The sequence below is a fragment of the Geotrypetes seraphini genome, chromosome 2, assembly GCF_902459505.1.
Source record: "Geotrypetes seraphini chromosome 2, aGeoSer1.1, whole genome shotgun sequence".
NCBI lineage: Eukaryota > Metazoa > Chordata > Amphibia > Gymnophiona > Dermophiidae > Geotrypetes > Geotrypetes seraphini.
In genome coordinates, this window is record NC_047085.1 from 449,803,864 (window position 1) to 449,821,119 (window position 17,256).

Below are 17,256 nucleotides of genomic sequence, written 5' to 3' on the forward strand. Positions count from 1 at the left end.
CGAATTAGTCTGCCGAGAAAAAAAGCGAGGGGGCGGTCTGGCTATCCTAGTGAAAAACAACCTTACCATTACAGTCCTAGACAAACACTCCACCCCCCAATCAGACATGCTTGCCTGTCAACTCTCCAGTAACTCACTCAAAGATACCCTAACTTGCATCCTCTGCTACATCGTTCCAGGAAAATGGAATACCACAAAACATGATCTTGAAAATTTCATCTTCCGGAACTCATTAACCTCAACACACAACCTGCTTCTCGGCGACATAAATCTCCACCTAGAAGACAGCTCCTCCAAACAAGCTGAAGGCATAATCTCATACCTCAATGCACTCTCCTACCAAATTCTGTATCCGCAACCCACACACGAAAAAGGCCACCAACTCGATATTGCAGCTTACATGGCCCAACACCCCCATACACCTAACATTCATATCTCCAATGGGGCCTGGCACCCCTCTCTATGGTCAGACCACTTCAAATTCACCTTCAACATCAACTGGACACAAAGCACAAGCAAACACGAAACCCACAAAACCACCTTCAAAACCCGACCAAAAATCGACCCCTCTACATTCTGGACCACAGTAGACCCCGCAATCGCCTCCATAGACCACAATGTATTCATTCGCCAGTGGCGCTCCCTGAGCGAAACAACCCTGAATGGACGAGCCCCAGAAAAGACAAAACACAAACTTTGCAGATCCTCTGACAAATGGTTCGACACAGAACTTCTTCAACTAAAAAGACACTGCAGACAACTCGAAAGAGTATGGCAAAAAAAGAACCAAGAACTAACCAAAGTAGCTTGGAGAAACCTAATAAAACAATACAAAGCCAAACTTAAAGAAAAACGAAGAGCTTACTACTCCAAACTAATCGGCACAGAATCCATAGACACAAAGAAACTCTTCCAACTTGTGAAGAACCTCACAGACACTCAGCCATTCCTAGCCACTCAAGGAATCCAACCTCCAACGGCCACCCAACTAGCAGACCACTTCAAGAACAAGATCGCTACCATCAGAGCCTCCTTCTCCAATTCACCGACCCTCCTAGAAGAGATCATAATAAACCCCACAACTGATGAAGCCACTGCAGCCGACAGACACTGGTCCAACTTTAAAAAGGTGCAATGGTGGGACTTTAACCAACTCTACAATAAATATAGTCGAGCGTCATGCGACCTGAATAATTGCCCCTCATATTTACTAACAAATGCCTCCCCCAAATTTAGAGCTTGCCTATTGCAATGGATCCAAACAACGCTCACGGAAGGCCAATTCCCACAAGACCTAGGAGAAATCATAGTCACTCCAATACTGAAAGACCACAAAGGACCAATAGACACCCCTTCCAACTACCGACCCATAGCCTCTATTCCATTATATGTTAAACTAATAGAAGGTCTGGTTGCCCAATACCTCACCAACTACCTTGAAGACCACAACCTACTCCACCCAACTCAATCAGGGTTCAGATCCAACCACAGCACTGAGACACTGCTAGTCTCCCTTCTAGATACAGCCCGACAACACCTTAGCAAAGGAAGAAGGATGCTGATAATTCAACTAGACCTCTCAGCCGCATTTGACCTGGTTGACCACAGTATACTTCTTCAGATATTAGAAGCAATAGGGATCTCAGGCAGAGTATACAACTGGTTCCAAGGATTCCTCAAAACAAGAACATACAGAGTAAAAACAAAAGATCTTTTTTTTTTTTTTTAGTTCAATGATTTTATTGAATATTATAGGAATTATAAACAGAAAGCAGTTCAAACATATAGATCATAATGAAAATCATGTATCAAATATTCGTATCTACAATCATTTGAATAAAACTAGATTAATGAGAAGGATCCAGAGTATCTGGAACTGCTTAGAAAAGGAATAGAAGAAGACAGAGAAGCAGGAGGGATAAGAGAAAGAGAGAGAAAGATAAAGGAAGAGAGAGAGAATGAGAAATAGAGAGAGATAGAGAGAGAGAAAGAGAGAGGCAGAAGTGTCTATAGAGCAGAACGAACATATGAATCTAAGAATGGCCAAGGTGATTTGTTTCGTGTCAAGTTTGTGGAAGATCGAGAAAACAATTTCTTCTCATATGCATAAGATTCAAATTTATGGTACATACTTAAAGAGTTCCACCAAAAAGTGTAGTCTAGCAATGAGGATGATTTCCAGTTTTTCAGAATATGCATTAGAGCTGTCACGAACATGGTGTCAATGAGTTTAGGCGGGCAATTTGATTGTGCAAAACATGGGTGTTGAGAACGAAGAATTATAATGGCCATGGAGATCACTTCTGAACATTTAGTGATAGATTTTATGGTATCCCAAATACGAAGCCAAAAGGAATGAACCATATTGCAGTGGAAAAGCATGTGATCGAGAGTTCCGGGTGCTTTCAGACAGTTCCAACAGGTAGAATCTTGTTGTAGATTCGCTTTCCACTTACGATATGGAGTCCATACTGCATTCCACATAACAAAGTACATTGATTGTGAAACTCTGGATGATAAAAGAGGACGATTTGTGGAAGACCAGAAGAGTTCCCAATCTATTTCAGAAAGCGTGGTTTTCAAAATAGAGTCCCAATGGTTCATAGATTGAGTTGAAAAAGTGAAGAAGTGATCTCTTAGTATACCATAAAAAAGAGAAAAAACAAAAGATCTAATATCGGAAACCTGGACCAATCCCTGCGGAGTACCTCAAGGTTCACCACTCTCACCCATGCTCTTCAATGTCTTCATTGCCTCCCTTGGTACCCTATTAGACAAACTCGAAGTAACCTCATTCAGCTATGCAGACGATATAACCATACTCCTTCCCTTTGACTCACAAGACCCCACTACAACAGATAACCTGGTAAAAACCCTAGAAATAGTGGAAAACTGGATGACAGAACACAAACTGAAGCTCAATCCAGACAAAACTAAATTTCTACTGCTTGAAAAAGACAAAACCCCTTCGATAACAGAACTAGAAATAAAAACCACCAAATATCCTATACAGACCACTCTCAAACTCCTTGGAGTAACAGTAGATAGATGTTGCACTCTTCAGGTGCAAATCAACAAAATCACACAAAAAGCATTCTTTACCATGCGCAACCTTCGCAAAATTAGAAAATTCTTCGGCAAAGAACAATACAGACTCATAGTTCAATCCCTAGTCCTAAGTCTACTGGACTATTGCAATATCCTCTACCTTCCTTGTCCCACCTATCTAATAAAACAACTACAGACTGTCCAGAACACTGCCCTCAGACTGATCTATTCCCTTCGAAAATTTGACCACATCACCAACGCCTTCCTAGATTCACACTGGCTTCCAATACAAGCCCGCATCCAATTTAAGCTATATTGCATAATATTCAAAACATTAAACGGAACGGCACCCTCCCACTTAAACAACCGCCTAAATAGGAACCTCTATTCCAGACAAAGGAGAACCCAGTCCCCTTTCTCCTACCCCCCTTATAAAGGAACTAAGCGCAAAAAGATGTACGACAACCTACTAGCAACACATGCAGCTAAATTGGACCCCTCCATCACCAACCTACTGACAGCTTCAACTGACCTCAAAGCTTTTCGAAAAGAAATCAAAACCATACTATTCAAGAAATACATCCTAATTTCCTAACCCCACTCTTCTCCCCTCTCTCCCCTTCTTAGGATCCTCCCTTCAAAATGTGATTTAGACCTAACGCCTTTAACTGTATTCCTCTTCCTGAAAACGTCCAGCTATCGTTTAGATGTATTAGGCCCAACGTCGTTAATTGTATTCCTATTCCTGGAAATGTCCAGTTATCTTTTTGTTGTAATCCACTTAGAACTGCAAGGTACAGGCGGAATAGAAGTCATTAATGTAATGTAATGTAATGTAATCCTAACAGGTATCAGACAAAGCTCACATCGCTAATGAGAGCTTCAGGGATGAGGCTAACAACCACATAGAGGGTTTGATAGAATAGGTAACTGGCACCTGGTTAGAAGGAGTTGCACAGCCCTTCCTGTCTGGTTGGGGGGTCCGTCTGGCATGTGCCATGAGTAGATGGTGACAGGAGAAACCAGCGTGATAAGCATTGAAATCTGAAGTCCAGGCCCCCTCAGAGAAAGAGAGTCCTGACCGCAGGAAGATGCGAAGTGTCATTATGCCCATAGAGACAGCCCGAACTTGGAAACTGTTTGTACTACCTTTAAGCATATATATCTAATGCCTCAACTAGACACATGCAGCACAGCACAGAGGTCCAAATAAGAAGGACAGTTACCAACAGACAAAGGCTCAATCTGCAGGGACCCCAAGAGAGACAATGAGATACCCGTGTAACATACAGGGCACTATCTTACAGCTGATCTCACTGTGCTGTGATTTACTGTATGTCGACCCAGTTTGGAGACAAACCAAGACTGGGTGACCTAGCACAGGTCAGAGTCTCTTTGGTAATCCCCTTGAAGGCTAACCCTAGAGTCCAATTAAACTAGCAACTTCCTTCAAGTGAATACAGCAGGAACACAGACATAGACATCTGCCCAAGCTTGTCCCAAAGCTGGTGAAACACATACAACTTGTCTGAATCAGAAAGGAAAGAAGCTGCGGCATACCCTGACCAAAGTCAGCTGGAAACAAACTACCAGTAAACTGCAGCTCTCCCGCCATCGCCGGAGACCCAAGCGCGTGCCTGATTCTCGCTGAAATGTGGTCACTGCATCAACGCTCCTAGAAACATAATCAGAATCAAGCCCCGCAAAATTTACCCTGCCGCGGCCTGCATAGAAAGAAAATCAGACTCAGGGAATAACTAGAAGAACGGTGCGGTGCTTCCCACAGCGCCGGAAAAAACATGTCCCATCTCATGCACGCTGCTATAAACCGGCACCTGCACAAGCAGCTGCACATGGCCGCAACAAACACCAACGAAAGAGAGCCTCTGAATAAACAGGACTACTACTGCTGCACTGAAACCCAACGAGGAGAACAAGTGCAAGTATGAAATCGCACCGCTACTGCCGCGCTGTAACCAACAAGGAAACCAAGCGCGTGCATGCAAAGGGCAGGAAAGTCCCGGCTCCCTCAATGGATTTCTAGTCATAAAAAACTTAGCCTCAATAAAATATCCATTCCTTAAATGTACGTTGACCGAACCCACAGTACTAAGACTCCCAAACAGAACATGAAGTTCAAACAACAGTAAAAAACACATACATACTCACAAGCTTGTTGTTAGGGCTGGTTGAAGCCAGTAAGTGCTGGTTTTGCAGCACTAACAGGGCAGAATGTAGTAATCCTGCTCTCCCTTTTTTTTTTTTTTAAACAGAGAAGGGAAAGAAGAAAAAATGGAGACCCAGTCAGACCCTCTAGCAATGGAGGGAGGATGAGGCAGGGACCTGGGGGGGGGGGGGGCCAGGTGTAACCCCTAAAACCGGCACCGTTCAGCCGGACACCCCTGTCTCACTGAAGAGAAAACCTCAACAGGAGAAGTATAAATGTTGTCCCACTGAAGAGAAACCTCAACAGGGGAAAATAAAGTTCCAGTCACAGCCAGAATCCAGGAGCTAGTTGAATAGCGACCATCACCTGCTGGGAGATGAAGCATACTGAAGATGCAGGAGGCGTGCCAGCCAATAGGATCACCTGTTAATCAGTTTCTCTATTTCCGCCTGCTGGTTTGTTATTATTGATGGTTGTATTCTGTATTATTGCCTTTTGAGATTTGTTATCGGAAATAAGTTTTTTTTACATGCTATACCTATTGATGGTTACAGATGCTTGGGCAAGGAGCTATACTGAAGATACAGGAGAAGTGCCAGCCAATAGGACCACCTGTTAATCAGTTTCTCTATCTCCACCTGCTGGTAGATGTGTGCAATCCCATTGGTCTCTGGATTCATCTGCTGCTGTTGCTAAGGAATATGTGTTAACCGGTATGTGTTAACCGTCCCCGAGAGTGGAACCTATGATGTTGGGAAGATGGAAGCAGTGCTTTTACTCATAGAAATAAAGGTAATTATTTTTAGAGTTATATAGATGCAGCTCAAAAGACTAATCAGTTTTGGTGGTAATTGTTAGGCATCCTTATTATAAAAAGGGTTCAGATGCAGCTGCCTCTTCTTTTTAGGAGTCTAACAGTGTTTGTGCTTCTGTACATTCCTTAGCAACAGCAGCAGATGAATCCAGAGACCAACGGGATAGCACACATCTACCAGCAGGTGGAGATAGAGAAACTGATTAACAGGTGGTCCTATTGGCTGGCATGCCTCCTGCATCTTCAGTATGCTCTATCTCCCAGCAGGTGATGGTCGCTATTCAACTAGCTCCTGAATTCTGGCTGTGACTGGAAAATTATTGTCTCCTGTTGAGGTTTCTCTTCAGTGAGATGGCAATTTTATTTCTCCTGTTGAGGTTTCTCTTCAGTGAGACAGGGGTGTCCGGCTGAACGGTGCCGGCTTTAGGGATTACACCTGGGTCCTCCCAGGTCCCTGCCTCACCCTCCCTCCAATGATAGAGGGTTTGACTGGGTTTCAATTTTTCTTCTTTCACTTCACTGTAAAAAAAAAAAACAAACCCACTATTAAACAATTCTGCCCTCATAGTGCTGAGCAACCGGCATCTCCCGGCACTATCAACAAAGTTGTGAGTATGTTTTATTTGCACTTCTTTTCTGGTTTCCGTTTGTGGTGTAGCTGCGGGTTCGGTGTGAGTCTACAGAAGGAATATGTTTTTTATCAGACACTATATTTTGCAGAGTTGTGGAAATGGTTTAGTGACTGACAAGTAAATTTACATTTGTATGAAGTTTATTCAGTAAAGGGCTTTGGGTGTATGGATAGAGCTCCATTGACGGAACTAGTGCCTTCCCACGTGTTGTAGGCGTGCGCTTGTTTTCATACTCTGGCAGCAGCGCCACATTGGTAGTGGTATTTCTCCCCAAGGTGGACTCTGCTTGGCAGCCTGCGGCCGGGTGGAGGTAAATATTTGGACGGCTCTGGGTGTGTTCTTCACATAGCTGGTTCCTGACTATGCACAAGAGGCATGCGCTTATTTTCCTAAGTTGAGAACGAAGCACATTCATTTATTTCTCTCCAATGTTCATTTTAAGCATTTTATACCATGACAGTGTGAAAAATATTTTAATGGTTTGCTCTGGGTAGGTTTTTAATGCATTTTTGATAAAGCCAGCTCATTTCACCATTAAACGGGCATGTGCTTGAGTCTCCGGCGCTAGTGGGATCACCACAGTGTTCACGGAATTTATTTTGCAGCTGGCTTAGGTCACTATCCCGTGGCTTCCCTGTTTTCAGGGTTCTACGCGTCAGGAGTGTTTCAACAGCTTTTGCCACTGTTGCAGTGATACACCTTTGTGTGTTTCCCCACTCTCTGCTTGAAAAGACTTAACTATTTTAATTGTGACTGTACTGTTATGCCTCACAGTGCTTAAGAAAAAGATTCTGCCCTGTGCTCAGCTGCCCAATCTCAGTTTTTTGCTGTTATGGGTCAGCAGAAGGCAAATTGCTACACAGTGATGTCAGCAGCATGAGAGTACTATGTGTTTCATAAGGGTATCTTCTTGTCTCTCTCGGTGGCCCTGAAGATTGAGTCTATGGAAGTTTAGAGGTTTTCTTCTTCTTTGTGCCTCTGTGCAGCGCTGTGTGTGTCTGGTAGCACTAAAGAATTGATTCCTGAACTGTCTTTTTTATTTCTAGGGTGCCAGGGACTGCAAGTTTCAAAGCTTCTTGCACAGATTTCTCAGGTCACCATCTTCTCATGGCACCTGCTAGACAGTCCCTCAAACTGGCAGAAAGAGCTGTGTGGCTCCTTCTAACCAGGGGCAAGTTACCTATTTTCCCAAACCCACAGAGTAGCAAATGCTATGTGGCTGTTGGAATCATCCCTGAAGCTCTCTTTAGGGATGTGAGCTTTGGCTGATAACAATTAGGATGCAGACTGTTTCTCATGGGGCGGTCAATGCAGCTTCTAGAGTCCATCTAGTATGTCTTCACTTTAAAGGCAGTAAGTTTTTGGCTAACATTGCATGCAGTTAGTACTGTTTTCAGAATTCTGACATATTCCATCTTACATTCTGAAGGGGTCTTCACTTCCTCTGGTAACTCTTTATGCTTTCTCGTGAGAGATGAGACACCACTATGATGTCAGGTCAGGGGGTTTGGGCATTTTTCAGGATGCTTGCAACTTTGAATCCTCCTCCCATTTCAGATTCTTTCTTGGAGTCACCATGTATTGAGCTTCCAAAGGTTAAGTTCATGCGAGACCCCTTTTAAGTGTTACTGGTACTCGGGGCAGTAGTTTTAGTTCTTCCTGAACTAAGGGAAGTTATTCCATTTACTTCATAGTGCCAAAGATGGGGAAATTGGTCAGACGGGGGCTGGATCTCATTCTGGTAAATTAGTTTCTCAGAGTTAGACATTTCTGGAGAAAAACTGTGAGAATATTTACAATTTCCCTATGGACACCGAATTTGCACTATCTTCGCTTAACTCTCATCGAGCAGCACAATCAGTTTTGGCAGATGCCATTTGGCCTAGCCACGACTCCATGAACATTTTAGAAAATGAGGGCAGTAGTGATATTTTGGCGCAAACAGGAGATTCAGGTATTTTCTTTCTTAGACGACTGCTTGATTCGGATGTCTTCCAGCCAGATCAATTTGTCAGACACAAACGGGTGATTTCTTTTATTTGAAATCGTTTCTTCAATTCTTTGGATGTGAATCTTCACTGTAAAAAAATTACAAAGAGCTCTTTTCTCCTATACTAATTATTGGAATATCAGGGGATGTTGCTCATATAGGAGAGGAATGTGTTTCTTCCCAGAGACTGGGGCGACAGGTTAGTCTCAGGTTTGCCTTCTTCAGTCACCAAGAACAAGAGTATGGGATTCTGTACAGGTTCTAGGCTCTATGGTGGTGACTCCACTGGGAACTTCGGCTCACTTTCACATGAGAACGCTAGAGCAATTGCTTTTGTTTGAGTGGTTCCCTGTATCTCAAGGCTCCATTTGTAGTATCTAGTAGGCTCCTCAAGCATCGCTCAATATAATTTGGTGGCTCAGTGAGATTGATCTTTTCAAAGGCATGCCTCGGTCTTTGCTGGACTGGCTCAAAGTTGTCAAACATCCCAGGCTGTCAGGTTGGGGGGCTCAGTGTCTTCAATCCTCAGCATAAGGAGTCAGTACTCGTTCATTCTTCTGGACTGAAGCAGGGTCAGGCTACCGTTTCAGGAGTTTCAGACTATTTTTCCGGAATGACGTTAAAGGTCTTTTAGGATAATTTTATGACGGTGGTATTTCTCTACAGCCAGGAAAGTATGTGATGTACTCAATTGGCAAGTAAAGTAATGGTTCTACTTCAATGAGTGGAATCTCATCATTCTCTTCTGTCAGTGCATCATTTTACAGGACAGGAAAAGGGTTTAGATAGACTTTCTCACCACAAAATCTGAGCATGAACTGTCTATTGTATGTTAAAATGTACAGCGCTGTGTACACCTTTCAGCGCTTTAGAAATAATAAATAGTAGTAGTAGTAAAATCTTCTACATCCTGGAAATTGGGAACTATTTGCTCAGGCGTTCCAGCTCTTTGTATAAAGGTGAGATGTCCTAGAACTAGACCTCATGGCCTCGTCTAGAAATTCAAAGCTTCCTAGCTTCTTCAGCAGAAGCAGGGAATGGCAATCAGAGGGGGTAGCAGCGTTGCTTCTTTCTCGCCTCTGGTTTCTCTTAATCCATCCAATTATCAGCAGCAGCAGGGCGGTAAGATAGCAGCAGATCCAGGGAAAGGAAGGAGGCTTTTATTTTGTGCGACAGGGAGAGAAGGAGGTAGGCAGGCAAGCAGGCTGGCTTTTGCCAGGGAGGAAAGGAGAGAGGTAGACAGCAGGCAGGAAGGCAGGCTGGCTTCGGGGGTGGGACAAAGTGTGGAAGGCAGTGAGAGGGACATAGGATGGAGGCACTGGGGGCACTAAAGACATGGGAAGGAGGCACTGGGGGCACTAAAGACAGGAAGGGGCACTAAGGACATGGGAAGGAAGCACTGGGGCACTAAAGACATGGGAAGGAGGCACTGGGGGCACTAAAGACATGGGAAGGAGGCACTGGGGGCACTAAAGACATGGGAAGGAGGCACTGGGGGCACTAAAGACATGGGAAGGAGGCACTGGGGGCACTAAAGACATGGGAAGGAGGCACTGGGGGCACTAAAGACATGGGAAGGAGGCACTGGGGGCACTAAAGACATGGGAAGGAGGCACTGGGGGCACTAAAGACATGGGAAGGAGGCACTGGGGGCACTAAAGACATGGGAAGGAGGCACTGGGGGCACTAAAGACATGGGAAGGAGGCACTGGGGGCACTAAAGACATGGGAAGGAGGCACTGGGGGCACTAAAGACATGGGAAGGAGGCACTGGGGGCACTAAAGACATAGGAAGGGGAACTAAGGACATGGGAAGGAGGCACTGGGGGCACTAAAGACAGGAAGGGGCACTAAGGACATGGGAATGAGACACTGGGAACACTAGGGACATGGGAAGGAGGCACTGGGGGCACTAAAGACATGGGAAAGAGGCACTAAGGACTTGGGAAGGAGGGGGACACTAAAGACATGGGAAGGAGGCACTGGGGGCACTAAAGACATAGGAAGGGGCACTAAGGACATGGGAAGGAGGCACTGGGGGCACTAAAGACAGGAAGGGGCACTAAGGACATGGGAATGAGGCACTGGGAACACTAAGGACATGGGAAAGAGGCACTGGGGGCACTAAAGACATGGGAAGGAGGCACTAAAGACATGGGAAGGAGGCACTAAAGACATGGGAAGGAGGCACTAAAGACATGGGAAGAAGGCACTGGGGACACTAAAGAAATGGGAAGGAAGCACTGGGGGCACTACGGACATAGGAAGGAAAGAGGGAGGGAATAGAAAGGGACAATTTGAATAAGCGATTTATCAAATCAAAATAAAACTTGAACTTGAAATGAAAGAAAGGATACACAGACAGAAGGAAACGCAACCAGAGACTCATGAAATCATCAGAGAGCAAAAGTAGGAAAAATGATTTTATTTTCAATTTAGTGATCAAAATGTGTCAGTTTTGAAAATTTATATCTGCTGTCTATATTTTGCACTATATTTGTCTATTTTTCTATAGTTACTGAGGTGACCGAGCTCAGGGCGGAAACGGGGCACAAACAGGGTTTTTAAATTTTAGTCCTAGTAATTTGCCGGTCCACAAAATAATTCTTTTATTTCTGCCGATCCACGGGTATAAAAAGGTTGAAAAACACTGCTTTACTTGATTGCAAATTTTGCTTACTATCTGCACTGTAATAACTATACCTCTTCCCTTAATAGCCCTTGTGATGAATTGAATACATTTTCGCAATGACAGCATGTTTCACACTTTTTCCTTCACAAGGGTATACGTCTTGATGATTTTCTGAGAGAACAGTAAATTGGTGAGTTTTAGGCTCTCTTTTACAAAGGAGCGCTAAATCAACGCATGCGCTAACTGCTAACATGTCCATAGGATAACATGCATGCGTTAACATTTACCACGCGCTAAACGCGTTGCCCTTTAGGACACCGTTAGCATGTGTTAAATGTTAACACGTGCATGTTATCCTATGGACGCGTTAGCAGTTAGCGCATGTGTTGATTTAGTGCACCTTTCTAAAAGAGAGCCTAAAACTCACCAATTTGTCTCAATCCAGCTTCCTTTTTTTACAGCCTGACTTCTCCTACCAGGAGAAGATTATGGGACCTTAACAATTCAATCACAGTTGGACCTAGGCGTGGCTTACTCTTCATACCTGTCATCCATCTCATCGAACTGCAGTTGAATGATGTTACACTTGCATGCTTCTTTCTTGGACTGTGCAAGGATTCTAGATTGGAGTGTCTAGGAAGTGACATAACATTCTACAATAAAAATCTTAAACCATTTTTGACCTTGTGCTTATTTACAAAATAAAGGCCAGGGCCCATAAAGATACATTAAGTAGCATCCGGGCATTAGTTTTTCCTTAATAAGCACCACTTTAAATTCACATTTACATTTGTCACATTGACCTTTGCCTTTTCTAGTGTTCCATGAAGCCCAGGCTGCAAAGGAGAGAAGTGGGGGGGCCCTGAGGGGGTGGCAAACAGGGCAGGTGTGCTATGTTTCAGGGGGGGCATTGGCTGGCATTTTTCCTGTCTCACAGATTACAAACAGCATAATATTTGAGAAAATGGCATTATATGAGAACTGGAGAGGATGAACAAGGTGCCTTAACTTGGTGAGCCAGAAATGGCTTCAGTCAGGGAAGAAGTTTCCTACCCTGACAGCTTAGGATATGCTTAACTGCAGCTGTTTAGGCGTGCTTCCGGCACCGCAAGAATGCCGTCACTACAGCCATAATGACGCCTATACAGAACAGTATAATAAAACCTGAATTGCTATTATTTTATGGCTCGTTATCTAACACAGCAGTTAAAATGAAGGTTAGCGTGTGAGCCTGGTGTGGGTTCAATTCCCTCATGTACTTCAGCTAAGCACAATACTCATTTTAATAAAAATTACAAGCTACAGAACAATCAAATATAATTTTCATCTCAAACAGCACAATATTAGCAATACTAGAAGCAAGAAATTACAAAAGTGAAGTTTGCGATTGATATAAGCAACAGTATTTGACTCCATGTCACATTTATTCAACTATACTTGAGATTCTAGCTTTTGGGACAATGAAAGCAGTGCTTTAAGCCACTGAGCCAACAGTCTTTTGTGTCAGCTAACTGTGATATGATAGCTAAGCAGATGATACTTTAGCAGATCACTAAGCTATGATATGACAGGGGAGTCAAAGAAACTGGAGTGGAAGGTGGTGTAGTTCAATGTATAAAACCTCTGTGCTGATCTTGCAGAGGTTGTGAGCTCAACTCCCAGCCCATCTTTTAACGGTAGCATTGTACCTTGCAGGTGCACCTTGATGATCTCACAAGATCAGCATTGTGTAACTGCATACCTCCATTTGCAATGAACTAGAAGTCACATTCAAGGCCTAGCAGAAGAGGAGGCCGATCTTCGGGAACTGGCACCAAGCACAGGACATGCCGGTGCCGGTGCCCAGATGACGGTAAGAAGCGGCGGGGGTGCCCAATCGCGTCAGGGGGGGTGCCGGATTGTGGCGGGGGGTGCCAAATCGCATCGGGGGGTTGCCGGATCATGGCGGGGGGGGGTGCCCAATCGTGGGGGGCGCTCATAAATCGAGCCATTCTCGGTTTCCGAGGCACCGATTTTGCAAATGTTTTGCTCGTCTTGCGAAACACTCGCAAACCGGTGCACTCGTAAACCGAGGTACCACTGTATTATAAATATCCTTTTAAAGATGGTATACTGCATTATCCTTTTAAAGATGGTATACTGTGTTTTTATGATGTTAAAGCTTACAATCCTGGAATAATGAAAAAGAATCAGAAAAAAAACATATTTTTACATATAACTAAATACATTGTATGGACGTCTACCTGGCGTCTAGAAGAGAAAAATGCGATTATTGGAGACGCGCATCCAACGCCTAAGTGACACTGAGCGTGACATGTGCGGTTAAGACATCAAAACCACGTCTAAAGTTAGGCGCAGTATGCAGAATCGGGGGACCTAAGTGCCTCAGCATTAACTGCAACTAGAGGAGCATATATGGTGGTGAGCATTTTAACGCACTACCTCCTCCTGTGTAGGAGGAATGACCTAATGGTTAGATCTGTTTCAGCACCCTGAGCTTGAAGGTCCAATCCCAGTGTTGTAACCCTGGGCAAGTTACTTGCCCCCTCCCCCATCACCCCAGATCCCATAATTAGATTCTGAGTAGAGAATGACACAGGGACAAATTTTTTCCCATCCCGCTCTGGAAAGTTCTTTTCCTGTCACTGCCCCATTCCTGCAAGCTCTGTCCTCATCTGCACAAGCCTAAAACACTTTAAAATCATAAGTGTTTGAGGCTTTGTGGTTAAAGTAGAGCTTACAGGAATGGGGCAAGGACAGGTACAGCAACAAATCTCAAAGGGACAGGGAAATTGAGTTCCTGCGGGGATGGGGAAAAAATTTGTCCACATGTCACTCTCTAATTCTGAGCCCACCAGGACAGATATGGAAACACTAGAGTACCTGACTACAATACTTATTCAATATAAATCTGGGATACAGAAGCAGTATACAATTAAATAAACTGATATGCTGTACACCCTCCCCCCTAACACACACACTTTTAGTTGCATTAATTTTTGCACTTACCACACAGTGATATCTTGTGTTACAGTAAATTAAGTACAAATTCTACCACAGGTTAGTAAAAGAGCTAAGTAGATTAGGCCAAGGAAGCAGTTTCGTCAGATGTCAGAAGAGAAAGAACTCCACCTTCTCAAAAGTTTTCAACACAGACAACTGGGAAAAGGGGGTGGGGGTGGGGAGACAACTATGGCTTCTAGACAATATATTTGCCAAAGCCTCCTATATACATACACAACACCCTTTACCCCTATAATTTTTGGCAAACTTATTTCAGTGCTTATTATGTATTATCTGATAAGTTAAAAAAAAGTAACAATGTGTATCATGGACTTCTCGTGGTAAAAGCAACTAGCTCCCCAAACTACGCAAACAAAAGAACCTGCAGCTCATCCAGAAATACAAATCTCAAATCAGCAGCCATGAATTCTATTTCTACCCTAGCATTAAGGCAAGAGTTAGTCCATCGCTATTCCTGGAAATACCATGACCTCAGGAGTTTGCTTCTATTCTAGACACTGTAGCCGCACCATCAAGCCAATGCATCGGACATCCAGCTACTCATTTCCAGTGTTGGGTAAACTTATTTAATGCCTTAGATTTTTTTTAATGCAAGTATTACTACTTATTTCTAGAGCCCAATATATTAAAAAAAACTTAGAACACTACTAGAAGTATGCAACCCTGTGGAGATACAGACAAGAAAACAAGCACTTCTCTATTTAATTTTCGTCCAGGAACTCGATGGTTTTTTTGTGGTATTTCCAGAACACTGGAAGCACTCAGCAGGGCGCGCCCCAGGCTACCGCTACAGATTTGCTGGCACCGTCTTTGCAGGCTCTGTTCCCCGAGCTACATTTACGAGAGGCAGGACGGCCGCGCCGTTGAAGCCCCCAGACTCTGCGGACCGGGACCGGGACCGGGACCGGGACCGGGACCCCCCCCCCCCCCCCGACAAAGAGAGGGGGTCTGGGAAAGATCCTCCAGCTCGGGCGTGTCCAGGGAAAAGGAGGAGGCCGCACCCGAGAAGCCTAACGGGATAAGGCGACCGGACTCGGCTGAGGAAGTAAATCAAAGACAGAAGCGAACAGGCCATGGGGCCGATACTGCCAAGCAACTCAGGGTGGCTAACGTCGGGGGGGTTCTCGCTCTTACCTCAAGCGGAGACAGGATAAGCCGGAGCGGCCGCTCAGCTCTCGCGCTCCCTCCCGCTCCACCCGCGCGCGCCCACGCCGCAGGAAACGAATTCCTGCACAGTGACGTCAGCGCGCCTGGGCGCAGCGGTGGCGTCACGGCGCGCCCACCTCCCCGCAGGAGTGCCTAAGTTGCTCTTGGAGAGCCACCGCGTGGAGTGAGTAGCTAGTGTGACGGACATAGGAGGGGAGATGAGTATATCAGAGGAGGCTGGTAGAAGGAAGGTGCTGAACTGATTCATCAGCTTTAAACTGCCCTGATTCATAGAATCCAGCTCTGTGGGTGCTTGTGCAACCCCTATTGAACATACTCCTTTCCTTAGCAGGAAAAACAGCAGCAGATGAATCCAGAGACCAATGGGATAGCCCACATCTACCAGCAGGCGAAGATGGAGAAACTGATTAACAGGTGGTCCTATTGGCTGGTACTCCTCCTGTATTCTCAGAACACATCTATCTCCCAGCAGGTGATGGTCGCTATTCAACTAGCTCCTGGATTCTGGACGTGCCTGAGCAATTATTTTCTCCTCAGTGGCGTACCTAGGGTATGTGGCACCCGGGGCCCATCATTTTTTTGACACCCCCCATGTAAAAAAATATTTTTTGTAATAACCATGAAACGGAATAAATGGTCCAGAATAGAAACAGGCAGTGAAAATTTTCTTTTATTGAACCTCATATATGTAACCATTATTATCCCAGGACAAGCAGGCATGATATTCTCACATGTGGGTGACGTCATCTACGGAGCCCCAGCGCGGACAGCTTTTCAAGCAAACTTGCTAGAAGTTTCAAGTTTGCACACTGCACCACGCATGTGCTAGCCTTCTTGCCACTAGAGGGCGCATCCCCACCTCGTGGTCCTCAGTTCATTTTCATCCGCGGAGCCAGAAGCCCTGTGGAGAATTTGTGCTAATTGTGCCTTCTGTCGCCGCGGCTGTGTAGGGATTTTCGCACGGTCGCTGCGTTTTTTCGTCTTTTTCTTGTTTTATTTCTTTCTGTTTCAAAAAAAAAACAAACAAAAAAAAAACTTTTCGTTCCGTTGCTACCGGGGGCTCCCGGTAGCCGTGGCCGGGGAACCTCGCTTGTTCCCGGCTCTCTTTTGGGCCCATGTCCCGGCCCGTAACGGGCTTTAAAAAGTGCGGGCGCTGTGAACGGCTTCTTTCGATTACTGACCCGCACGGGTGCTGTTTGCGGTGTTTGGGGCCCCAACACCCTACGGCGTCCTGCGATAAGTGTTCCACCTTTCAGAAGCGGGCACTTAAACGCCGCAAGGCCCGCATGGCGGAACTCTTCTCTGTAGAGTCCCCTCCGGGGAAGGCCTCGAGTTCGGCTTCGGCCCCGGCCTTGACCTCGGCCTCGACATCGGCCTCGACCTCAGCTTCGGGACCGTCGGCTTCGCCTCGGGCCTCGATGCCTTCGAAGCAGCTAGCCTCCTCCAAGGCCTCGGGTAAGTCTCCGCTTCCCTCCTCAGCTCCGGGTTCATCCAAAAAGCCATCCTCGGGCTCGTCGGCGGGTGGGTCCGCCTCAGGAAAGCCCAAGTTGCCAGCGTCCGCTGCCCCGAGGGAATACTCGAGACCGAGGTCGCCCTCTGAGGAGCAGCGGCAGGTCTTGCCCCAGGGGATGTCAATCCCCGTCTTCCAAGACTTGCTCCGGGCGTTAATCGCCTCGGAGCTCACCGGGGCCATTGACCAGCTGCAGCAGGCTTCGGCCTCGGCAGCCTCGGGCCCGGCGGCTTCGGCCTCGGGCGCTCCGCAGTTGGCGACCTCGGCCTCGG

General features: G+C 45.6%; 1 protein-coding gene across 3 annotated transcripts in view; it reads right to left on the minus strand.

Annotated features, from left to right (window-relative positions):
* Positions 1-15,525, minus strand: part of ITGB1 (integrin subunit beta 1) — a 234,339-nt gene extending 218,814 nt beyond the window's left edge. Inside the window, exons 1-2 of one of the 3 annotated variants that reach the window (XM_033931505.1) lie at positions 15,442-15,473; positions 11,828-11,916 (exon numbers count right to left, since the gene is read on the minus strand). The gene's annotated coding sequence lies outside the window, so the exon portion shown is untranslated. Of the gene's footprint in view, positions 1-11,827; positions 11,917-15,441 lie in introns of all 3 variants that reach the window. The other 2 variants (XM_033931504.1, XM_033931506.1) reach the window with 2 other exon arrangements.
* Between the last annotated feature and the right edge of the window lie 1,731 nt (positions 15,526-17,256).